At 35.8% G+C, this 14,956-nt stretch overlaps 8 pseudogenes; 5 read left to right on the top strand and 3 right to left on the bottom strand.

Annotated features, from left to right (window-relative positions):
- Positions 1-298: 298 nt before the first annotated feature.
- LOC130974457 (rust resistance kinase Lr10-like) lies at positions 299-2,220 on the top strand (annotated as a pseudogene).
- Positions 2,221-2,450: 230 nt separating this feature from the next.
- LOC130974456 (rust resistance kinase Lr10-like) lies at positions 2,451-3,605 on the bottom strand (annotated as a pseudogene).
- Positions 3,606-5,084: 1,479 nt separating this feature from the next.
- Positions 5,085-6,090, top strand: LOC130974455 (rust resistance kinase Lr10-like; annotated as a pseudogene).
- A 196-nt stretch (positions 6,091-6,286) lies between these two features.
- On the bottom strand, positions 6,287-7,447 carry LOC130974454 (rust resistance kinase Lr10-like; annotated as a pseudogene).
- A 485-nt stretch (positions 7,448-7,932) lies between these two features.
- On the top strand, positions 7,933-9,794 carry LOC130974453 (rust resistance kinase Lr10-like; annotated as a pseudogene).
- A 716-nt stretch (positions 9,795-10,510) lies between these two features.
- Positions 10,511-11,774, top strand: LOC130974452 (rust resistance kinase Lr10-like; annotated as a pseudogene).
- Positions 11,775-11,970: 196 nt separating this feature from the next.
- LOC130974451 (rust resistance kinase Lr10-like) lies at positions 11,971-13,131 on the bottom strand (annotated as a pseudogene).
- Positions 13,132-13,615: 484 nt separating this feature from the next.
- LOC130974450 (rust resistance kinase Lr10-like) lies at positions 13,616-14,876 on the top strand (annotated as a pseudogene).
- The last annotated feature ends 80 nt before the right edge of the window (positions 14,877-14,956 follow it).

Raw genomic sequence — 14,956 nt, 5'->3', positions numbered from 1 at the left:
GGTCGTCAGAAGACACAAGAATAGAGGGAGAAGAACCTGTACGACGCGTCTTGGAGGGGATGCTGGTTGCGGCTGTGCCAGCGAGTTGGTGCGTGGCGCAGCGACGGACCACTTGGGATGGTTCGCGGGGTGGGTAACGTTGTCTTCAACGAAGAGGAGATACGGCCGATAGCTTCGTTGTCTTTCTTGCATGGTCACTCAGGTTGTCTTCGCCAGCGTCTTGTAGCGGATCGATGCTCGGGTCGAGGCTGCCGGTGTAGTTGTGCGAAGGTTGACGGCGCGGGGACTCTCTTTGGTAATGGTTCTGGTTGTCATCTCTGACGTCTTGTCGCGAGGGGATGCTCATCGGCACCGGTAGGGGGCGGAACCACAGCTATCTAGAATTTGTGGGCACTGTGAGTGAGATGGGAAAGGAGAGGGAGAGGGGGATGCGGCGCAGTTGCTTAGGTTAGGATTAAGTTGGGATGATTTTTTTTTATGTTAGTGGGTTTTGGGCCCAATCCAATAAGAGTTGGCAGAAGTTGGCAGATTCTATGTTGGTTACCTAGCGGGATTATTCCTTTTATTAGTGGAGGTGAGATGTTGAATCTTGTATCTGTTGTTTCATCAGTAATTAGTGACGATAAATATTGTTAATCTACCTGTTCAGGATTGCACAATGTAAGATCAATTTTCCAGAACTTCTTTGGCTACTCGTTGATGATGGCTGAAAAGACTACGGTAAATGCAGTCGGACTCTGGATTTTGATAGGACAACAATCTTTGTTGTTCTTATCACTCGTCAATGGCGAAGAAGACACATGTCATCATATAAAAATATCGAGATATTCTTACTAGATAATAATAATCTGGTGCCAAAAAAATATTCGTATAGAGAAATAAAAATGAAGACAAAAACTTTTAAAGAAAAATTAGGTAAAGGTGGTTTTGGTTCTGTATACAAAGGGAAGTTACGTAGTGAATCTTTTGTAGCAATAAAGATGTTAGATACATCTAAATCAGATTGACAAGATTTCATTAGTGAAATAACAACCATCGAAAGAATTTACCATATAAATATGGTGAGACTGGTTGGATTTTGTGTCGAAGGATCAAAGCGTGCTCTAGGGTGTAATTTTATGCCTAATGGTTCCTTGATAAATATATTCTCTATAAAGAAGAAAACATTTTCTTAAGTTATGAGAAAATATACGAGATATCATTGGGAATTGCTAGAGATATTTGTTACCTTCATGAAGGGCGTGACAAGAAAATTTTGCACTTCGACATTAAACCACATAATATTCCTCAAGATGAAAATTTTATCCGAAAAATTTCTAATTTTGGATTAGCAAAATTATATCCTAGAGATAATAGCATAGTCACTTTGACAGATAGAAGAGGGACAATTGGATATACTGCACCCGAATTGTCTTACAAAAATATCGGAGGAGTCTCATACAAGGCTGATATATATAGTTTTGGAATGTTGTTGATGGAAATGGCAAACAGAAGGAAGAATTTGAATCTGCACGCAGAGAATTCAAGCAGCACATTCTTTCCTACCTAGATTTATAATCAATTCAGCAACAACGGAGATATAGAATTGGACAATATCACAGAGAATGAGAAGAACATATATAAGAAGATGATAATTGTTACACTATGGTGTATCCAGCTAAAACCCCACGTATACAATGCAAACGATTAAGCTACCAACACTGACTTGTGAAGAGATTGAAGCTCACAGTAGATCTTTTATCTGGGGGTCTACGAATGAGAAGAAGAAGCCCCATCTTGTTAAGTGGGAGCGGGTTTGCCAACCAAAGTTTAATGGGGGTTTAGGCATACGGAGGATGAGTAAGAATAATGAAGCTTTTCTAATGAATCTCGGGTGGGGAATATTGACTCTTCCTAATGCGCTATGGGTTAAAGTGTTACGTAGTAAATACATGAGAGAGGAGGTTGGTGTTCCTCAACCCGTGGCCAAAAGTGGTAATTCGCCTCTTTGGAAAGGAATTTGCAAGGTGTTGGATTCTTAAAGAAAGGAAACGTCCTTCAATGAAACAAGTTGTGGAGATGCTTGAACGAGAAGCTGAAGACCTAACAATGCCTCCAAAGCCTTCCTTGTATCCAGGTGGCGAAGAAGAACTTGATTTAAAGCTAGACCAAACATCAACATCACATTATGACTCAGAATGTGCCAACAGTAATATATCAAAGATTGAGAAAAGCTTTTAGTATTCTAGTTGTAAAAGCTTTTAGTTTATAGTAACCTGCTTCAATTGTTTATTAATTTATTACTCATCATTTTCCTTCTTCATTAAGTATTTGCACTTAGTGAAGTTTAAAATTATTTTAAACTTAATAAACAAGTGCAAATACTTAGTGAAGAAAGAGAATGATGAGTAATAAATTAATAAACAATTGAAGTAGGTTACTATAAACTAAAAGCTTTCACAACTAGAATACTAAAAGCTTTTCTCAATCTTTGATATATTACTGTTGGCACATTCTGAGTCATAATGTGATGTTGATGTTTGGTTTAGCTTTAAATCAAGTTCTTCGCCACCTGGATACAAGGAAGGCTTTGGAGGCATTGTTAGGTCTTCAGCTTCTTGTTCAAGCATCTCTACAACTTGTTTCATTGAAGGACGTTCACAGGGTTTTAGCTGGATACACCATAGTGCAACAATTATCATCTTCTTATATATGTTCTTCTCATTCTCTGTGATATTGTCCAATTCTATATCTCCACTGTTGCTGAATTGATTATAAATCTAGGTAGGAAAGAATGTGCTGCTTGAATTCTCTGCGTGCAGATTCAAATTCTTCCTTCTGTTTGCCATTTCCATCAACAACATTCCAAAACTATATATATCAACCTTGTACGAGACTCCTCTGATATTTTTGTAAGGCAATTCGGGTGAAGTGTATCCAATTGTCCCTCTTCTATCTGTAAACTGACAATGCTATTATCTCTAGGATATAATTTTGCTAATCCAAAATCAGAAATTTTTGGGATAAAATTTTCATCTTGAAGAATATTATGTGGTTTAATGTCGAAGTGCAAAATTTGCATGTCACACCCTTCATGAAGGTAATAAATACCTCTAGCAATTGCCAATGATATCTCATATATTTTCTCATAACTTCAAAAAATATTTTCTTCTTTAGTGAGAATATATTTATCAAGGGAACTATTAGGCCTGAAATCACACACTAGAGCACGTTATGATCTTTCGACACAATTCAACCAATCTCACCACATTTATATGGTGAATTCTTCCAATGGTCATTATTTCACAAAAGAAATCTTGTTCACTAGATTTAGATGTATCTAATATCTTTACTCCTACAAAAGGTCCACTGCGTAGCTTTGCTTTGTATACAGAACCAAAACCACCTTTACCTAATTTTTCTTTAAAATTTTTTGTCATCATTTTTATTTCTCTATACGAATATTTTATTGGCACCAGATTATTATTATTTTGTAAGAATATCTTGATATTCTCATATGATGATATGTGTCTTCTTCGCCATTAACAAATGATAAAAACAACAAAGATTATTGTTCCTATCAAAACCCTGAGTTCGAATGCATTTACTGTGGTCTTTCCAGCCATCATCAATGAGTAGGCAAAGGAGCTTCGGGGAATTGATCTAAAATTGTGTATTTCTGAACAGGTAGATTAACAGTCATTATCGTCACTAATACTAATGAAAATGAAAAAAAATAGTTGAAACAATAAATAAAGGGAAATTCTACTCAATCTTCCCTAAAATAATATGTAATTTACTCTTTATGATGTGATAATATTTTAAGCTAATAACTAACTATATTTATAACTTGAGTTACTTTAATTTAATTAGGGTTAATATTTTAACTATAATAAGACTATTTTATAATTATTTTAATAAATTTGAGTTTCAAAAAATAACATTAATGAAAAATTTGAATAATAAGGATTGTGTTGAGTGACACAAGGTCACTGTGATCAGCATCCTCTTCCTCCTAGACCCATGATCACAACCCACCCCTCATTAGGTGTTGTGGCCATTATGGTACTTGCGCCGTCGCCGTATCACCGAAGACACCTCCATTAGCACACATCCAATACAAAAAAAAAAACACCTCCATAACCACAAAATGACATAGTTGCATCCAAAAAAACACCTCCAAAAAAGATACCTCCAAAAAAGACACAGTCGTGAGAAGACACGACAACAGAGGGGGAAGAACCTGCACGACGCGTCTTGGAGGCGGTGCTGGTTTCGGCTGTGCTGGCGTGTTGGTGCGCAGCGCAGCGACGGACCAATTGAGATGGTTCGCGGGATGGGTAACGTTGTCTTCAACGGAGAGGAGTCACGGCCGAGGGCTTCGTCGTCTTCCTTGCACGGTGACTCGGGTTGTCGTCGCTTGCGTCTTATAGCGGATCGATGCTCAAGTCGAGGCTACCGGTGTGGTTGTGCGAAGGTTGATGGTGCACAAAGTTCTCTTCGTTAATGAGTCTGGTTGTCGTCTCCGACGTCTTGTCATGAAGGGATGCTCGTCCTCACCGGTAGGGGGCGGTGGCGCAGCTGTTTAGAATTTGTGGACACTATGTGTAAGATGGGAGAGGAGAGGGAGAGGGGTTGCGGCGCAGCTGCATAGGTTAGGATTAAGTTGGGATGATATTTTTTATGTTAGTGAATTTTGGGGCCAATCCAATAAGAGTTGGAAGATTCTATGTTGGTTACCTAGCGGAATTGTTCCTTTTATTAGTGGAGGTGAGATGTTGAATCTTGTATCTGTTGTTTCAGCTATTTTCTTTTCTTCACTTTCATCAGTAATTAGTGACGATAACTGTTGTTAACCTACCTATTCAGGATTGCACAATTTAAGATCAATTTTTCGGAGCTCCTTTGGCTACTCGTTGATGATGGCTGGAAAGACCACGGTAAATGCAGTTGGACTCAGGATTATGATAGGATAACAGTCTTTGTTGTTCTTATCGCTCATTAACGGCGAAGAAGACACATATTATCAAATAAAAAATATCGAGATATTCTTACTAGATAATAATAACCTGGTGCCAAAAAAATATTCGTATAGAGAAATAAAAATGATGACAAAAATTTTTAAAGAAAAATTAGGTAAAGGTGGTTTTGGTTTTGTATACAAAGGAAAGTTACGCAGTGAATCTTTTGTAGCAATAAAAATGTTAGATACATCTAAATCTGATGGACAAGATTTCATTAGGGAAATAACAACCATTAAAAGAATTTACCATATAAATGTGGTGAGACTGGTTGGATTTTGTGTTGAAAGATCAAAGCGTGCTCTAGGGTGTGATTTCATGCCTAATGGTTTCCTTGATAAATATATTTTCTCTAAAGAAGACATTTTTTTTAAGTTATGAGAAAATATATGAGATATCATTGGAAATTGCTAGAGGTATTTCTTACCTTCATGAAGGGTGTGACATGCAAATTTTGCACTTCGACATTAAACCACATAATATTCTTCTAGATGAAAATTTTAACCCAAAAATTTCTGATTTTGGATTAGTAAAATTATATTCTAGAGATAATAGCATTGTTAGTTTGACCGATAGAAGAGGGACAATTGGATACACTGCACCCGAATTATTTTACAACAATATCGGGGGAGTCTCGTACAAGGCTGATGTATATAGTTTTGGAATGTTGTTAATGAAAATGGCAAATAGAAGGAAGAATTTGAATCTGCATGCAGAAAATTCAAGCAGCGCATTCTTTCCTATATGTATTTATAATCAATTCGGGAACAGCGAAGATATAGAATTGGACAATATCACAGAGAATGAGAAGAACATATATAAGAAGATGATAATTGTTGTACTATGGTGTATCCATCTATAACTCTGTGATCGTCCTTCAATGAAACAAGTTGTGGAGATGTTTGAAGGAAAAGCAGAAGACCTAACAATGCCTCCAAAGCCTTCCTTGTATCTAGCCGACGAAGAAGAACTTGATTTAAAGCTAGAACAAACATCAACATCACATTATGACTCAGAATGTGCCAACAGTAATATATTAGAGATTGAGAAAATTAGTGTTCTAATTGTAAAAGCTTTTAGTATACAGTAACTTACTTCAATTGTTTATTAAGTTATTACTCATCATTCTCCATCTTTACTAAGTATTTCCACTTAGTGAAGTTTAAAATTATTTTAAACTTAATAAACAAGTGCAAATACTTAGTGAAGAAGGACAATAATGAGTAATAAATTGATAAACAACTGAAGTAGGTTACTGTATACTAAAAGCTTTTACAACTAGAATACTAAAAGCTTTTTCCAATCTTTGATATATTACTTTTGGCACATTCTGAGTCATAATGTGATGTTGATGTTTGGTCTAGCTTTAAATCAAGTTCTTCTTCGCCACCTGGATACAAGGAAGGCTTTGGAGGCATTGTTAGGTCTTCAGCTTCTCGTTCAAGCATCTCCACAACTTGTTTCATTGAAGGACGATCACAGGGTTTTAGCTGGATACACCATAGTGCAACAATTATCATCTTTTTATATATGTTCTTTTCATTCTCTGTGATATTGTCCAATACTATATCTCCACTATTGCTGAATTGATTATAAATCTAGGTAGAAAAGAATGTGCTGCTTGAGTTCTCTGCGTGCAGATTCAAATTCTTCCTTCGGTTTGCCATTTCCATCAACAACATTCCAAAATTATATATATTAGCCTTGTACGAGACTCCTCCGATATTGTTGTAAAACAATTCGGGTGCAGTGTATCCAATTGTCCCTCTTCTATCCATCAAAATAACAATGCTATTATCTCTAGGATATAATTTTGCTAATCCAAAATCAGAAACTTTTTGGATAACATTTTCATCTAGAAGAATATTATGTGGTTTAATGTCCAAGTGCAAAATTTGCATGTCACACCCTTCATGAAGGTAAGAAATACCTCTTGCAATTCCCAATGACATCTCATATATTTTCTCATAACTTAAAAAAATATTTTCTTCTTTAGAGAGAATATATTTATCAAGGGAACCATTAGGCTTGAAATCACACACTAGAGCACGTTTTGATCCTTCGACACAAAATGCAACCAATCTAACCACATTTATATGGTGAATTCTTCCGATGGTCATTATTTCACTAAAGAAATCCTGTTCTTTAGATTTAGATGTATCTAATATCTTTACTGCTACAAAAGATCCATTGTGTAGCTTTCATTTGTATACAGAACCAAAACCACCTTTACCTAATTTTTCTTTAAAATCTTTTGTCATCATTTTTATTTCTCTATACGAATATTTTATTGGCTCCAGATTATTATTATTTTGTACGAATATCTCGATATTCTCATATGATGACATGTGTCTTCTTCGCCATTGACAAATGATAGGAACAACAAAGATAATTGTTCCTATGAAAACCCTGAGTCTGAATGCATTTACTGTGGTCTTTCCAGCCATCATCAATGAGTAGTCAAAGGAGCTTCGGGGAATTGATCTGAATTTGTCGTCGCTAGCATCTTGTAGCGGACCGATGCTCAAGTCGAGGCTGCAGGTGTGGTTGTACGAAGGTTGACGGCGCGTAGAGCTCTCTTCGGAAATGAGTCTGGTTGTCGTCTCCGACGTCTTGTCACCGGCGGACGCTCGTCCACACTGTTAGGCGGTGGCGCAGTTGTTTAGGATTTGCAGGCACTATGTGTAAGATGGGAGAGGAGAGGGAGAGGGGGGTGTGGCACAGCTACTTAGGTTACGATTAAGTTGGGATGATATTTTTTATGTTAGTGGATTTTGGGCCCAGTCCAATAAGAGTTGGCAGGAGTTGGCAGATTCTATGTTGGTTACCTAGCGAAATTGTTCCTTTTGTTAGTGGAGGTGAGATGTTGAATCTTGTATCTGGTTTCAGCTATTTTCTTTTCTTCAATTTTATCAGTAATTAGTGACGATAAATGTTGTTAACCTACCTGTTCAGGATTGCACAATTTAAGATCAATTTTCCGGAGCTTCTTTGGCTACTCGTTGATGACGGCTGGAAAGACCCCGGTAAACGCAATCAGACTCAAGATTTTGATAGGACAACAATCTTTGTTGTTCTTATCACTCATTAATGGGGAAGAAGACACATATCAGCATATTAAAATATCGAGATATTCTTACTAGGTAATAATAATCTGGTGCCAAAAAAATATTCGTATAGAGAAAAAAAATGATGACAAAAAATTTAAAAAAAATTAGGTAAAGGTGGTTTTGGTTTTGTACACAAAGGGAAGTTACGCAGTGAATCTTTTGTAGCAATAAAGATGTTAGATACATCTAAATCTGATGGGCAAGATTTCATTAGTGAAATAACAACCATTGAAAGAATTTACTATATAAATATGGTGAGACTGGTTGGATTTTGTGTCGAAGGATCAAAGCGTGCTCTAGGGTGTGATTTCATGCTTAATGGTTTCCTTGAAAAATATATTTTCTCTAAAGAAGAAAACATTTTTTTAAGTTATAAGAAAATATATGAGATATCATTGGGAATTGCTAGAGGTATTTCTTACCTTCATGAATGGTGTGATATGCAAATTTTGCACTTCGACATTAAACCACATAATATTCTTCTAGATGAAATTTTTTTCCCAAAAATTTCTGATTTTAGATTAGCAAAATTATATCCTAGAGATAATAGCATCGAATTATTTTTCAACAATATCGGAAGAATCTCGTACAAGGCTGATGTATATAGTTTTGGAATGTTGTTAATGAAAATGGCAAATAGAAGGAAGAATTTGAATCTGCATGCAGAAAATTCAAGCAGCGCATTCTTTCCTACATGTATTTATAATCAATTCGGCAACAGCGAAGATATAGAATTGGACAATATCACAGAGAATGAGAAGAACATATATAAGAAGATGATAATTGTTGTACTATGGTGTATCCAGCTATAACTCTGTGATCGTCCTTCAATGAAACAAGTTGTGGAGATGTTTGAAGGAAAAGCAGAAGACCTAACAATGCCTCCAAAGCCTTCCTTGTATCTAGGCGACGAAGAAGAACTTGATTTAAAGCTAGAACAAACATCAACATCACATTATGACTCAGAATGTGCCAACAGTAATATATTAGAGATTGAGAAAATTAGTGTTCTAATTGTAAAAGCTTTTAGTATACAGTAACTTACTTCAATTGTTTATTAAGTTATTACTCATCATTCTCCATCTTTACTAAGTATTTCCACTTAGTGAAGTTTAAAATTATTTTAAACTTAATAAACAAGTGCAAATACTTAGTGAAGAAGGACAATAATGAGTAATAAATTAATAAACAACTGAAGTAGGTTACTGTATACTAAAAGCTTTTACAACTAGAATACTAAAAGCTTTTTCCAATCTTTGATATATTACTTTTGGCACATTCTGAGTCATAATGTGATGTTGATGTTTGGTCTAGCTTTAAATCAAGTTCTTCTTCGCCACCTGGATACAAGGAAGGCTTTGGAGGCATTGTTAGGTCTTCAGCTTCTCGTTCAAGCATCTCCACAACTTGTTTCATTGAAGGACGATCACAGGGTTTTAGCTGGATACACCATAGTGCAACAATTATCATCTTTTTATATATGTTCTTTTCATTCTCTGTGATATTGTCTAATTCTATATCTCTGCTATTGCTGAATTGATTATAAATCTAGGTAGAAAAGAATGTGCTGCTTGAGTTCTCTGCGTGCAGATTCAAATTCTTCCTTCAGTTTGCCATTTCCATCAACAACATTCCAAAACTATATATATCAGCCTTGTACGAGACTCCTCCGATATTGTTGTAAAACAATTCGGGTGCAGTGTATCCAATTGTCCCTCTTCTATCCGTCAAAATAACAATGCTATTATCTCTAGGATATAATTTTGCTAATCCCTCCAGATTATTATTATTTTGTACGAATATCTCGATATTCTCATATGATGACATGTGTCTTCTTCGCCATTGACAAATGATAGGAACAACAAAGATAATTGTTCCTATGAAAACCCTGAGTCTGAATGCATTTACTGGGTCTTTCCAGCCATCATCAATGTGTAGTCAAAGGAGCTTCGGGGAATTGATCTGAATTTGTCGTCGTTAGCGTCTTGTAGCGGTCTGATGCTCAAGTCGAGGCTGCAGGTGTGGTTGTACGAAGGTTGCCGGCGTGCAGAGCTCTCTTCGGAATTGAGTCTGGTTGTCGTCTCCGACGTCTTGTAACCGGGGGATGCTCGTCCGCACTGTTAGGCGGTGGCGCAGTTGTTTAGGATTTGCGGGCACTATGTGTAAGATGGGAGAGGAGAGGGAGAGGGGGGTGCGGCACAGCTACTTAGGTTAGGATTAAGTTTGGATGATATTTTTTATGTTATTGGATTTTGGGCCCAGTCCAATAAGAGTTGGCAGATTCTATGTTGGTTACCTAGCAAAATTGTTCCTTTTGTTAGTGGAGGTGAGATGTTGAATCTTGTATCTGGTTTCAGCTATTTTCTTTTCTTCAATTTCATCAGTAATTAGTGACGATAAATGTTGTTAACCTACCTGTTCAGGATTGCACAATTTAAGACCAATTTTCCGGAGCTTCTTTGGCTACTCGTTGATGACGGCTGGAAAGACCCCGGTAAACGCAGTCAGACTCAAGATTTTGATAGGACAATAATCTTTGTTGTTCTTATCACTCATTAATGGCGAAGAAGACACATATCATCATATTAAAATATCGAGATATTCTTACTAGGTAATAATAATCTGGTGCCAAAAAAATATTCGTATAGAGAAAAAAAATGATGACAAAAAATTAAAAAAAAAATTAGGTAAAGGTGGTTTTGGTTTTGTACACAAAGGGAAGTTATGTAGTGAATCTTTTGTAGCAATAAAGATGTTAGATACATCTAAATCTGATGGACAAGATTTCATTAGTGAAATAACAACCATTGAAAGAATTTACCATATAAATGTGGTGAGACTGGTTGGATTTTGTGTTGAAGGATCAAAGCGTGCTCTAGGGTGTGATTTCATGCTTAATGGTTTCCTTGAAAAATATATTTTCTCTAAAGAAGAAAACATTTTTTTAAGTTATGAGAAAATATATGAGATATCATTGGGAATTGCTAGAGGTATTTCTTACCTTCATGAATGTTGTGATATGCAAATTTTGCACTTCGACATTAAACCACATAATATTCTTCTAGATGAAATTTTTTTCCCAAAAATTTCTGATTTTGGATTAGCAAAATTATATCCTAGAGATAATAGCATTGTCAGTTTGACTGATAGAAGAGGGACAATTGGATACACTGCACCCGAATTATTTTACAACAATATCGGCGGAGTCTCGTACAAGGATGATGTATATAGTTTTGGAATGTTGTTAATGAAAATGGCAAATAGAAGGAAGAATTTGAATCTGCATGCAGAAAATTCAAGCAACGAATTCTTTCCTACATGGATTTATAATCAATTCGGCAACAGCGAAGATATAGAATTGGACAATATCACAGAGAATGAGAAGAACATATATAAGAAGATGATAATTGTTGTACTATGGTGTATCCAGCTATAACTCTGTGATCGCCCTTCAATGAAACAAGTTGTGGAGATGTTTGAAGGAAAAGCAGAAGACCTAACAATGCCTCCAAAGCCTTCCTTGTATCTAGGCGACGAAGAAGAACTTGATTTAAAGCTAGAACAAACATCAACATCACATTATGACTCAGAATGTGCCAACAGTAATATATTAGAGATTGAGGAAATTAGTGTTCTAATTGTAAAAGCTTTTAGTATACAGTAACTTACTTCAATTGTTTATTAAGTTATTACTCATCATTCTCCTTCTTTACTAAGTATTTGCACTTAGTGAAGTTTAAAATTATTTTAAACTTAATAAACAAGTGCAAATACTTAGTGAAGAAGGACAATAATGAGTAATAAATTAATAAACAACTGAAGTAGGTTACTGTATACTAAAAGCTTTTACAACTAGAGTACTAAAAGTTTTTCCCAATCTTTGATATATTACTTTTGGCACATTCTGAGACATAATGTGATGTTGATGTTTGGTCTAGCTTTAAATCAAGTTCTTCTTCGCCACCTGGATACAAGGATGGCTTTGGAGGCATTGTTAGGTCTTCAGCTTCTCGTTCAAGCATCTCCACAACTTGTTTCATTGAAGGACGATCACAGGGTTTTAGCTGGATACACCATAGTGCAACAATTATCATCTTTTTATATATGTTCTTCTCATTCTTTGTGATATTGTCCAATTCTATATCTCCGCTATTGCTGAATTGATTATAAATCTAGGTAGAAATGAATGCGCTGCTTGAGTTCTCTGCGTGCAGATTCAAATTTTTCCTTCTGTTTGCCATTTTCATTAACAACATTCCAAAACTATATATATCAGCCTTGTACGAGACTCCTCCGATATTGTTGTAAAACAATTCGGGTGCAGTGTATCCAATTGTCCCTCTTCTATCCGTCAAAATAACAATGCTATTATCTCTATGATATAATTTTGCTAATCCAAAATCAAAAACTTTTTGGATAAAATTTTCATCCAGAAGAATATTATGTGGTTTAATGTCGAACTGCAAAATTTGTATGTCACACCCTTCGTGAAGGTAAGAAATACCTCTAGCAATTCCCAATGATATCTACTATATTTTCTCATAACTTAAAAAAATATTTTCTTGTTTAGAGAGAATATATTTATCAAGGGAACCATTAGGCTTGAAATCACACACTAGAGCACGTTTTGATCCTTCGACACAAAATGCAACCAATCTCACCACATTTATATGGTGAATTCTTCCGATGGTCATTATTTCACTAAAGAAATCCTGTTCTTTAGATTTAGATGTATCTAATATCTTTACTGCTACAAAAGATCCATTGTGTAACTTTCATTTGTATACAGGACCAAAACCACCTTTACCTAATTTTTCTTTAAAATTTTTTGTCATCATTTTTATTTCTCTAAACGAATATTTTATTGGCTCCAGATTATTATTATTTTGTACGAATATCTCGATATTCTCATATGATGACATGTGTCTTCTTCGCCATTGACAAATGATAGGAACAACAAAGATAATTGTTCCTATGAAAACCCTAAGTCTGAATGCATTTACTGTGGTCTTTCCAGCCATCATCAATGAGTAGTCAAAGGAGCTTCGGGGAATTGATCTGAATTTGTCGTCGCTAGCGTCTTGTAGCGGACCGATGCTCAAGTCGAGGCTGCCGGTGTGGTTGTACGAAGGTTGACGGCGCGCAGAGCTCTCTTTGGTAATGAGTCTGGTTGTCGTCTCCGACGTCTTGTCACCGGGGGACACTCATCCGCACTGTTAGGCGGTGGCGCAATTGTTTAGGATTTGCAGGCACTATGTGTAAGATGGGAGAGGAGAGGGAGAGGGGGTGCGGCACAGCTACTTAGGTTATGATTAAGTTGGGATGATATTTTTTATGTTAGTGGATTTTGGGCCCAGTCCAATAAGAGTTGGCAGGAGTTGGCAGATTCTATGTTGGTTACCTAGCGGAATTGTTCCTTTTGTTAGTGGAGGTGAGATGTTGAATCTTGTATCTGGTTTCAGCTATTTTCTTTTCTTCAATTTCATCAGTAATTAGTGACGATAAATGTTGTTAACCTACCTGTTTAGGATTGCACAATTTAAGATCAGTTTTCCAGAGCTTCTTTGGCTACTCGTTGATGACGGCTGGAAAGACCCCGGTAAACGCAGTCAGACTCAAGATTTTGATAGGACAACAATCTTTGTTGTTCTTATCACTCATTAATGGCGAAGAAGACACATATCATCATATTAAAATATCGAGATATTCTTACTAGGTAATAATAATCTGGTACCAAAAAAATATTCGTATAGAAAAAAAAATGATGACAAAAATTTTTTAAAAAATTAGGTAAAGGTGGTTTTGGTTTTGTACACAAAGGGAAGTTATGCAGTGAATCTTTTGTAGCAATAAAGATGTTAGATACATCTAAATCTGATGGACAAGATTTCATTAGTGAAATAACAACCATTGAAAGAATTTACTATATAAATGTGGTGAGACTGGTTGGATTTTGTGTCGAAGAATCAAAGCGTGCTCATGGGTGTGATTTCATGCTTAATGGTTTCCTTGAAAAATATATTTTCTCTAAAGAAGAAAACATTTTTTTAAGTTATGAGAAAATATATGAGATATCATTGGGAATCGCTAGAGGTATTTCTTACCTTCATGAAGGGTGTGATATGCAAATTTTGCACTTCGACATTAAACCACATAATATTCTTCTAGATGAAAATTTTTTCCCAAAAATTTCTGATTTTGGATTAGCAAAATTATATCCTAGAGATAATAGCATTGTCAGTTTGACCGATAGAAGAGGGACAATTGGATACACTACACCCGAATTATTTTACAACAATATCGGGGGAGTCTCGTACAAGGCTGATGTATATAGTTTTGAATGTTGTTAATGAAAATGGCAAACAGAAGGAAGAACTTGAATCCGCATGCAGAGAATTCAAGCAGCGCATTTTTTCCTACATGGATTTATAATCAATTCAGCAACAGCGAAGATATAGAATTGGACAATATAACAGAGAATGAGAAGAACATATATAAGAAGATGATAATTGTTGTACTATGGTGTATCCAGCTAAAACTCTGTGATCGTCCTTCAATAAAACAAGTTGTGGAGATGCTTGAAGGAAAAGCAGAAGACCTAACAATGCCTCCAAAGCCTTCCTTGTATCCAGGCGACGAAGAAGAACTTGATTTAAAGCTAGAACAAACATCAACATCACATTATGACTTAGAATGTGCCAATAGTAATATATCAGAGATTGAGAAAATTAGTATTCTAATTGTAAAAGCTTTTGGTATACAGTAACTTACTTCAATTGTTTATTAAGTTATTACTTATCATTCTCCTTCTTTACTAAGTATTTGCACTTAGTGAAGTTTAAAATT

This window comes from Arachis stenosperma, chromosome 4 (assembly GCF_014773155.1).
Source record: "Arachis stenosperma cultivar V10309 chromosome 4, arast.V10309.gnm1.PFL2, whole genome shotgun sequence".
Taxonomy (NCBI): Eukaryota; Viridiplantae; Streptophyta; class Magnoliopsida; order Fabales; family Fabaceae; genus Arachis; species Arachis stenosperma.
The sequence above is the reverse complement of the archived record's forward strand: the minus strand, read 5'-3'. Positions and strand labels throughout refer to the sequence as shown.